At 35.3% G+C, this 10,967-nt stretch overlaps 1 long non-coding RNA gene across 1 annotated transcript; it reads left to right on the top strand.

Moving 5' to 3' along the window:
- Nucleotides 1-4,369: 4,369 nt before the first annotated feature.
- Nucleotides 4,370-9,642, top strand: LOC105529250. The gene is made up of 3 exons (XR_001004482.1): nucleotides 4,370-4,989; nucleotides 5,448-5,517; nucleotides 9,190-9,642. It is a non-coding gene; the product is annotated as an uncharacterized LOC105529250 (long non-coding RNA).
- Nucleotides 9,643-10,967: the final 1,325 nt, after the last annotated feature.

Genomic DNA, 10,967 nt, shown 5'->3' with positions numbered 1-10,967 from the left:
TGACAAGTCCCAAGATCTGTAATTGCAAAGCTGAAGACCTATCAGAAGTAGTTCTAGTCCAGTCCAACGAGCACCAGGAGAGACAATGGTACAAATTCCAGTCTGAAAGCCAGAACACTGGACACCCAGCAAGTGCTGGTGTTTCCATTTCAGTCCAGACGCTAGAAAAGGCCCACGTTCCAGCTCATCCATTCAGCAAAAGGGGTTCCTTGTTGTTCAGAGGAGAGTCAAACATGTTTTGTTCTATTCCCACTTTCAACTGATTTGGATGATTAACACCCACATAAAGGAAGACAGTCTGTTGTTTTATTCAGTCTACCATATATGTTAATCTCAACAAACAGCCTCACAGATACAACCATAATAGTGTCTGACTAAATATCTAGGAAACCTGTGGCCTAATCATGTTAATACATAAAATGATCACAACATCAAAATTATTATATGCTATTAAGCAAGAGTCTCCAATCTTTTTGGCACCAGGGACTAGTTTTATGGAAGACAATTTTTTCACAGAGAAGACACATGGTTTCGGGACGTAACTATTCCACTTCAGATCAGATCATTAGGCATTAGTTAGATTCTCACAAGGAATGTACAAACTAGATCCCTTGCATGTGCAGTTCACAATAGGATTCACACTCCTACGAGAATCTAACGGTGCATTTGATCCGACAGGAGGCAGAACTCAGATGGTAATGCTCGCAGGCCCATCACTCACCTCCTGCTATGTGGCCTGGTTCCTAAGGGGAATTTTGCAATTTTGCAAAATATAAGCTTTGAGTATTTTTATTACTTTTTAAATTTTATTACTATTAAATTGACAAATCATAATTGTACATATAAGCTTTGAGTGTTTATTTTTTAAATAAACCAAAAAATGTTTCACCAATAGATAGTTCCTAAAGTATTCAACTAAATTAGCCAAGAGTAGTTTTGTAAGGACCACTAAAAGCTAAACTAATAAAGCATATATATATAACACCAAATTCAGAAGGTAAGAAAGAGGGTAATAGGCCATAGAATACAGTTCACCTGTAATTCACAATCCCTGAATGAACTATTTTCCTCCTGAAAAATGTCACATAATTTTAGCACATTGATAGACTAGTTCACCTGAATGTGACCCCCTCCTTTTGTTTGTGGCTGGAATTGTCATGGTCAGTTCATGATTTCATAATCACAATTCAAATCTGCAGGGCACAAGATAATCAACTGAATTTGGCATTATTGGATATCCTATATTGTACCATATTTGTCCCTTATCTATGTACATGTTTGTGAGATGGTCAAGAAATAAAATTATGATTAGTTAGAAAAAGTTTTTTAAACTAACTATAAAATTTCTGTATATAGACATGAAAATATATACAGAATGTAAAAACAAATCTTAAAACACAATGTATTTTCTCTATATTTCCTGGACTTTATACTTTTAAATCTACTTTTGCTTTATTTTAAACAAGATATTTAATCAAATTATTAATGTATAAAATTTCTAAATGTTTAAATAATTCTTTTTTTGTGATGATAGATATGTTCTATATCTTGACTGCATCAATGCCAATGTCTTTTTTTATTATAATTTTTAGGTGAAGTAACTCCGGAATAGAAAAATCAAACATCATATGTTCTTACTCATATACAGGAGCTAAGCTATGAGGACACAGGGCGTAAGAATGATACACTGAACTTTGTGGGCTCAGGGGAAAGGGTCAGGGTGACAAGGGATAAAAGACTACACATTGAGTACAGTGTACACTGCTCGGGTGATGGGTACACCAAAATCTCACAAATCACCACTAAAGAACTTATTTATGTCAACACCACCACCTGATCCTCAAAAATGTACTGAAATAAAAAAAAATGAATTAATTCTGAACATTAGTAATTGTCACTACTTATTTATATTCAAAATCAGGCAACAGAAATATGTTTGCATTTAATTAATGCTCAATCATGAACAGCCACAGGGAAAAAAGAGAAGGTAAAAAAAATCCATTTAAGAAATTCTTATTGTAATTTCTATTGTAGGTCTTCTCAATGGTACACATAAAATATGTCTGGGTCAAGCAATGATAGCTTAATGCCTCTAGAAGTGATACACTGATAGCTCCCTAGAGAATATTTTTATAATATATGTATTATTATATTTTATATTATAAAATTAAGTATATGTAAACATATTTGTATGAAAAATAAATAGAACCTATGAGATGAGAATTATAAGAAATAAAAAATGAGCTATTTATAATATTAGCAAGGGATCCAATGCCTTAGCTCAACTAGAATATAAACTAAGATATTATTGCATTTGTTAAAGTACTTTCTACAGTTGATACACTCTTCTATTATATTCTATTTCATTAAAAATGCTTTGAATAAAGGTTAAAATAAAAATATCATTAACGTGAAAATAATATTCATTCTGTTTTTATAACAGTATTATACCCAATTTTTGGAATTCTTCATTTCAAATTATTGTCATTGTTTAATATATTCTGCACATTACTTTCATCCAGTTCCCTTTATGTGTGTAAACATGTGTATCTGTGAGTTTTTGTATGTAGAGCAAGAGAAAGAGAGTACTGGGAATTGAATGTTTTCACCTTCAAAACTCATGCTGAAAATTAATCCTCAATGTGCCACTACTGAGAGGTGGCGCTTTTAAGAAGCAATTGATTCAAGAGGTCTCTGCTTTCATGAGTGGATTAAACTATTCATGAATTATTGGATTAATGGATTAATGAATTAATGGATTATCATGGGAGTGGCATTAGTGGCTTTAGAAGAGGAGAAAAAGAGACCTGAGCAGGTAAACTCAGCCCCCTCACCATGTGATGTCCTGTGCCACTTCAGAATTCCCGAGTCCCCACCAACAAGAAAGCACTCACCAGATGTAGCCCCTTGACACTGAACTCAGCCTTTATACTACAGGAAATAAATTTCTCTTCTTTTATAAATTACCCAGTTTCAGGTGTTCTCTTATAAGCAACAAAAAATGGACAAAGATAGAAAACTGGTGCTGAGGAGTAAGGTGCTGATGACAACAAATACCTAAAAATGTGGAAGCAACTTTAGAAATGCGTCATGGGCAGAAACTGGAAGAATTTAGAGGAGCAGACTAGAAAATGCCTAAGTTCTAGTGAGGGCTTAGAAGACAAGAAGACTAGGAAAAGTTTGGAAATCCTTAGCGATCGGTTAAGTGGTCATAAGCAGAGAACTGATAACAACATGGACAGTAAACACTATTCTCATGAGGTTTCAAATGGAACTGAGGAATAAGTTATTGTAAACTAGAGTAAATGCCATCCTTGTTATAAACTGGCAAATAATTTGTCTGAACTGTGCCACTGCTCAGGAGCTTTATGGAAAGTCAAACTTTTGAAGGATAAAGTAGGATATCTGGCAGAAGAAATTTCTAAGCAAAATATAAAAGAAGATGCACGGTTACTTTTGGCCACTCACACTAAGATTCTAAGCAAATAAATAATTTAAAGACAGAATTTATAATTAAAAGGAAAACATAACAGAAAGATTTAGGAAACTCTCGGCCTGGCCACATAAAAAGTGAAAAAGTATGTTCTGGAGAGGAAGCAAAGGTCGTAGCCCAAGGACTGGTTGTTAATGAGATTAACATGGATAGAAAGGAATGAAAACAAGATGCTAAAAGCATTTCAGCTATCTTTAAGGTTTCCCCTCCAATCACAGGCCCAGAAGCCTAGGAAGGCAGAATGATTCCAAGGGACAGACCTCAGCTGCTCTTCTTGGGCTTGCAGCTCAGGGCCATCTTAGGATTCTACTCCCCACACCTCAACACAGTGCTCCCTGGCCACCCTAGCTGAGGCTGATGCAGCTGCAGGTGGGGCTCATGCCACAGCTCTGGAAGGTACAAGTCATAAGCCTTGGCAGTGTCCATAAGGTGCTGACTTTGCTGCCTAGCAGAAAGCAAGAAAGCTGGAGGCTTGGCAGCCTCCACATATGTTTCAAAGGATGTCTTCAAAAGTCTGTGGTCGCAGTCACAGCTTGTAGCTGTGCAGAGCCACTGCAGCAGGCCCCCAGTAAAGCAGTGCCGAGTAGAAACATGGGGTTGAAGCTACTGTGGTGCATCCTCACAGGGCAATTCCTACTGGAGCCGTAGGAACAGGACTACAGAACTGTGGAGTCACCAGCAGCATGCAACACCCACCTAGGAAAGTTTCAGGCCCCAGGCTCCAACCCATGTTGGTAGTTATATGAGCTGCACCCAGCAGAACCACAGGAGCAGGGCTTCCTGAGGCTTTGAGGGACCCAACCCCTGTCCCAGTGTGTTCTAGAATGTTTTACATGGAATCAAAAGAGATTATTCTCCACCTTTAAGGCTAAATGTTTGCCCTGCTGGGTTTTGGACTTGCTTGGGGCTTTTAACTCTTATTTTTGATTCTTTCTCCCTTTTGGAATGGGAATGTCTCTCCTATACCTGTAACACCATTTTATCTTGAAAGTAGATAACTTGCCTCAATTTCAGAGGTTTACAAGTAAGACTCTTGAATTTGGACTTTTGAACTGATGCTGATGCTGAAAGGAGTTAAGTCTTCAGGGTTATGAGGGTGGAAAAAAACGTATATGTATTTAAAATTGTGAGAAAGACATACGTTTTGGAGCTCCAAGGGCAGAACGCTATGGCATGAAAGTTTGTTCCCTCTGAAATTCATGTTGCATGAGTTTTGTCCCCAATGTGACAGTATCGAGAGGTGAGGCCTTCAAGAGGTAACTGGATCATAGCCCTGATGAGGAAATTTATCAATTAATGGATTAATGGATTAATGAGTTGTCATGGGAGAGATATTAGTGGTTTCACAAGAAGAGAAAGAGAGACCTGAGCTAGCACACTTTGCCCCTTCACCATGAGAAGCCCCTTCACTATCTCGAGACTCGACAGAGTCTCCACCAGCAAGGAGACGCTCACCAGATATGGACCCTCAACCTTGAAATGCTCATCTCCATACTGTAAGAAATACATTTTATTCTTTATAAACTCACCAATTATGAGGTTTTTGTTATAAGTAACAGAAAATTGACTAAGAAAAAGACACAAAGAGACACAAAAATAAACATAATTTTCCATAAGCATAATTTTTATTGTCAAATTTTCACATGGATGTGACTCAAATTTTTATTTGATTTCTGTCTCTATTACATAGAATTATGAATATGTTTTGATGTTACTGGCATTATTTTTCAAGCATATTTAACCTAATTCAACCAGTAGTTTTTTTATATTATAACCAGAGAGGGCAAATTTTGAAATTATTTTTGTCTACAATCCAAGGATAATGTGCATTAAAGTAAGAAATAAGGTTGCCTTTGGCTATATATTGCTTAAGTGTGGTATCTTGTTATTGGATATACCATATAATAAGTTTTGTAACATGCATTATATAATCATGTTAAATTTATTAACACAGGCTTTGAAATAGTCATGAAACTATACATTTCACAAGATCAGAGTCATATGGTACACATCTACCAGTAAAGGTATGCACATTTTAAATCTGGTAATTAATTTCTTCCTTCATGTACAATGTGTTAGGTGCTAAATTAGATCCCATACTACATAATATTTTAAATTATGAACAGACTAGTAAATTTAATAAGAGAGGTATATGATATAAGGGGACATACATGGAGTGACAATAAATAAAAAGCATCAAGTGTGAGAGAATAACGCCAACTGATATATTTTTTCAGTGTTTATTATGTATCATGAACTGATGATGTAAGCAATTTTACATGTTTTATCTTTGTTACTTCCCAACAATCTTACTAAATATAATTTCAGATTGCCACCTTTGGACGGCTGAAAATACTGAGGCATAGAGAAAGAAGTTAAGTAAGTTCCCCAAAGAGAAATATACAGCTAAGAAGCGTTAGTTTAACCTGACCATGTGGCAGAAAGCCAGATATGCAAAAAAAAACATGGGGTAATGGATCAAGAATGGTAAACTGACATACTATTATACAAGAATTTCAATGAAAATTTAAGACGTTTTGTGTCAAATAAATGAATGAGGGCCATCATAGGTGATTGTTCTTTGGATATTAATTTTAATATATGCATGATGGAATAAGTACTCATACTGATCTTGAAAAACCTGACTTTCTAGTTACCAACTGCTTGTTCTTTCTATATTATTTTCTATTTGTTAGGCCTGAACTCTTTTTCTCAAATATATCATTTCTCCTTAACTTCTAAAACCACTTAATAAAAGCCTGTCTTCTGCCTACTTTTAGAAGTGATTATCTACTACTTATTTTTTAAAAACAAAGAAATTATATGAGGTAAGACAGTAGAGGGTCACATAATAAGACAAATATATGAAAGATTTGATATAAAAATAAAAATTCAATATCTAATTGCAGTATGTGATATACACTCAAAAATTGTGTGTGTGCATATATATATACACCCATATATCTATTTCCCAACAGCTTCCTTACATAACACTAGATTTCTACTTTTAAAAATATTACAATCTTTTTGTAATTTGATCTCTTTTGTGCTAATTTTCATTAAGTTTTACAAACAATTTTGATATTCATGAATGAAGTACTGTCTGTATTGTCTATTTGCATTGTCATTATGTATGTGAGCAATATCTTAGGAAGATTTCTACTGAACAAAAAAGCCCCTAATTCAGCATTGCAAGATGTACATCAGCAAGGTAGATTTCAAGAATCTTTTCAGGCAGAAGTTCTTATTCTAGAGCCTATGGACAACTAGGAGGCCATGAGAAGATTTCAAAATGTCTTTGAGTCTTTTAAGAGTTTCTGCAAGAATGAATGTGTATATGCATCTTTCATTGGTGCTCCTGGAATTTATAAAACATACATTAAGAAGCAAATATCAACAATGACTACTAGAACCAGGTTACTCCTAAAAGGGATGGCTAATCTGAAACACATTGATTTATTCTTTATTCCCCAGAGACTGAAGGATCTTGCTATCTGCCGACCTCTGGAATGTTCCCTGGCTTATTGAAGCTTTTTTGCTTCCAAAAGAGTTAATACAGGTGTCAGTCACTGAAACCCAGATTTTGGACTAATATAAATTAAATATTTATTCTTTCATGCCTATCAATCCTTGACAACTCACTGACAAAGGTTAACACTATTGAGACTCAGCTCCCAATTCACCTCTTGGTGATTCATTTGCAGCTTTCTCTTCAGTACACAGTGGAATATTTGTAATTGACTTCTCCTTCATTAAATCTTATGTATTTCTAGAATAATGAGTGAAGTTATACAAAGGCCTAAAAGAGTAGATAGCATAAAACATACCATCTAATTATTTTCAATATTAATTAGACATAAATGGCAAATAAATTTGCCACCTAGATGATTATTTTATTTAACACAAGAAATCCAGGGCTTTGATACAACTGAATATTACACACCATAATACTGAATCTAGAATCAACATTTTGTAATGTAGGTTTTCTTCCCAGTTCAGGAATCTTCTTGCCTGGTTATATTCTCCAGCCCAAGTAGATGGGAGAATATTGTTTGTAATTAGCTAATTAATTTGAACCTTGTGAGCAGTCCACTTGAAAACAACTGACTCTAAGTACGTGTGCCTTTAAAAATATCTTTTACATCATTTAATTAGATCATTTGTTGATTAAAAATAAAACTTAATCGTTGCCAAACTCTCCTAAAACCTAGTAAAATATAATCACAAAAATTAAGCCTTCCCAGATCCATTTAACTAAGGAGTCTCTAGTATAAATAGGATTTTAATGAAACACAGAATGTTATATGTATCCCTTTACTTTTGAAAAATGAAATATGTGAGAATGTGCAAAAGGTTTTATAAGGTGTGCTAAGCAATGACTGCATTTCCGATGAGCAGAGTTTTAGAATGTGTGTTTGTGTGTGTCACATTAAATTTCACCAAATTCAACATGTGCCTTTATCTTATTTAATATTAACAAGCAAAATCTCAAAAAGCACAATTAAATAAGAGTGTAAAAATACTTGTAATTTTCCATCTCAAAGTAAAGGTGAAAAAACAGAAAGTTATAGCAAGGAAACTTAGCTGTCTCTATCTTGGCAAAAGATAGAACAAGGGAAAAGCTCACTTGAATATTTGAACCATAGGCTTATATTCATTTAGATTTAAGATTTCAATCCTTTGGGAGGCCGAGGCGGGCGGATCACAAGGTCAGGAGATCGAGACCATCCTGGCTAACACAGTGAAACCCCGTCTCTACTAAAAATACAAAAAAAAAAAAAAAAATTAGCCGGGCGCGGTGGCGGGCGCCTGTAGTCCCAGCTACTCAGGAGGCTGAGGCAGGAGAATGGCGTGAACCCGGGAGGCGGAGCTTGCAGTGAGCCGAGATGCGGCCACTGCACTCCAGCCAGGGGGACAGAGCAAGACTCTGTCTCAAAAAAAATAAATAAATAAAAATAAATAAAAATAAATAAAAAATTAAAAAAAGATTTCAATCCACATGACAAATATGGTACCCCAAAAACCTTAAGTAGAGAATATAATTTAAGTGTTCTCACATTGTTAATGCCACTTGATGACTTGGAGAAACAAACTCTGATCATATCTTGAAGATACAAAAGGCAAAGGCAATTTTTTAAGATGTAACTGAAGCTCAGATAAGATATGGTAACTCTATGTAGGGCCACATAAGGAAGCCACTTCAGGGCTTTAAACAGAGAAAGAACAAGTTCTGAAACATTTCACTACATATCCCTTTGGATTATGTCTGAAGAATGGATTGAAGATGTAATAATAGAAACAGAGACATTAAATCGGAGGCCATTTTACTAATGAATGGGAGGGATGATGACGACTCAGACCAGGGTGTTATTAGTATGTCATAAAAAGTGATTCAAATATGTGTATTCTTGAAATCTGGTCAACAGGACTTGCTGATCTACAGAATGTAGGGTGTACAACAAAAAAAATGTCAAGAATAACTCCAAGTATTTTATGAATAATGGGAGTAACACAATTAATACCAAAGATGGTGCAGCACCGAGGGGGAATAGGCAGAGGTTTAGTGTCATGTTTGAGATGTGCATGAGACATTCAAGCAAAGGTGTCAGGTAAGCAGTTGTAGGTATGAGGATGGAATTTATAAGAGATCTCTGATATAGAGACATGATTTGGGCTTTTTTGTCATTTATTTAAAGCAATAATACAAGAGGAAATCACCAAGGGAATGAGCCTAGACCAAGAAGGGTACTACAAACTGGGTCTGAAGCACTGTGAATAGTGGAAGAAGAGCAATACATAAAACCTGTTTCAGAGAATGAGTGACAAGTTTTGTTGGGTCAAATACAGCAACTGCTCATGTGTAACTGCTATTGATTCCATGTTTGTATCCCTCCAAAATTTATATGTTCAAGTTCTAACCCCCAGTATGACGGCATTCGGAGGTGGGGCTTTTGAAAGCTAAAGCCCTCATTATGGGATTAAAGTCCTTAAAAACAGGGAAGAGACAAGAGATCTTTCTTCACTATATGAGGATGCAGTGAGTAGATGGATGTTTGTAAACTAAGAAGTTGACCTTCACCAAGGATCCACTCAGGTTGCCACATGGATCTCAGACTCCTAGCCTCCAGAACTGTGAGTATTTTTGTCTTTATGGCATTTAGTCTATTTTTGTTGTTTAAGGCATTTAGTCTATTCTATGCTGTTATAGCAGATTGAACTAATGCTGTGACATAAACAAAAACAGTTTAGGTATTGTGGGTGGAAAATTATAATGGGATAAATGTCTAAAAGGTTGTCTTTGTTAGATACCTTTGTATCTGTGGCCTAGCAAATAAGGAATATTGAACATTTCTTCAATTGTTAATTCATGCTAATACAGGCCTTAAGATTAATTCTTTCTATGGGAAATGCATAGTTCTAGGTTGTTGATGGCTAGGGAAAGAGGACTTTGGATATTTGTCAGAGAACTGCTTTTAGTAAATTATAATTTAGACAGCCTTTTAAAAATATAAATCATACAAACCATTCAGTGAATACAAATGGACCAGGAAGCTTTGCCTTGGCTTGTTTGGTCTGCTATAACAATTCCATTAACTGGACTGGGTAGTTTATAAACAACAGAAATTTATTGATCACAGTTCTGGAGGCTGGGAAGTCTAAGATCACTTACAGATTGGGAGTCTGGTGAGGGGCCACTTTCTATTTCATAGATGGCACCTTCTTAATGTGTCTTCTTACGGTAAAAAGGGCAAATGAGCTCCCTTTGGCCTATTTTATAAGGATATTAATGCCATTCATGGTGATATTGGTCTCATGAACTAATCATATCCCAAAAGGCCTCACCTCCTAATAACATATGAATTTTGAAATTCATATGAATGAAACCCATTCATTTGTTGAAATCTTGGATTTCGACATATAAATTTCGTAGAGACACAAACATTCAGACCATAGTAAGCATCATAAGATGTTAAATATTTCCCTCAAGTCATTTGGTTATAGAAAGATGTTACTGTTTCAAATAAGATGAAAACAGTACTATACCTAAATGAAAGATGCAGCAGTTGTACGAAATGGTTGGCAATAAAATTAGAAAAAAAATAAAAAGTGAGAAAGATTTTAAGAATAGTTACACACATCCAACTCCAGAGAAACAGGTGCTCTGCCTGTCAAATTGGGCTTTCAAGGCCAGGCACATCACTAAAGGCAAGACTGGTAGAAATTCAAATTTCCTAAGTTCATTTTTCTGACTCCACTCATTATAATCAAACTCTTGACCATTTGTCTCCTCAAGGAGCTGGGATGAAACAAAATAATTTGCAGCCAGAACAACATGGTCACATGGCATATATAGTTTTATTTCTCATTTATATTAATAATATTTTTGTTTTAGCTTCACGTATTCTTCTTCTGAACTTTTTATTTTCAGTTTAGTTGCCTTATGTATCACAAATGCCTTGATATAGCACGTGAC

Source organism: Mandrillus leucophaeus, unplaced genomic scaffold (genome assembly GCF_000951045.1).
Source record: "Mandrillus leucophaeus isolate KB7577 unplaced genomic scaffold, Mleu.le_1.0 Scaffold758, whole genome shotgun sequence".
Lineage (NCBI taxonomy): Eukaryota > Metazoa > Chordata > Mammalia > Primates > Cercopithecidae > Mandrillus > Mandrillus leucophaeus.
This window is presented reverse-complemented; position numbering and strand designations above follow the sequence as displayed.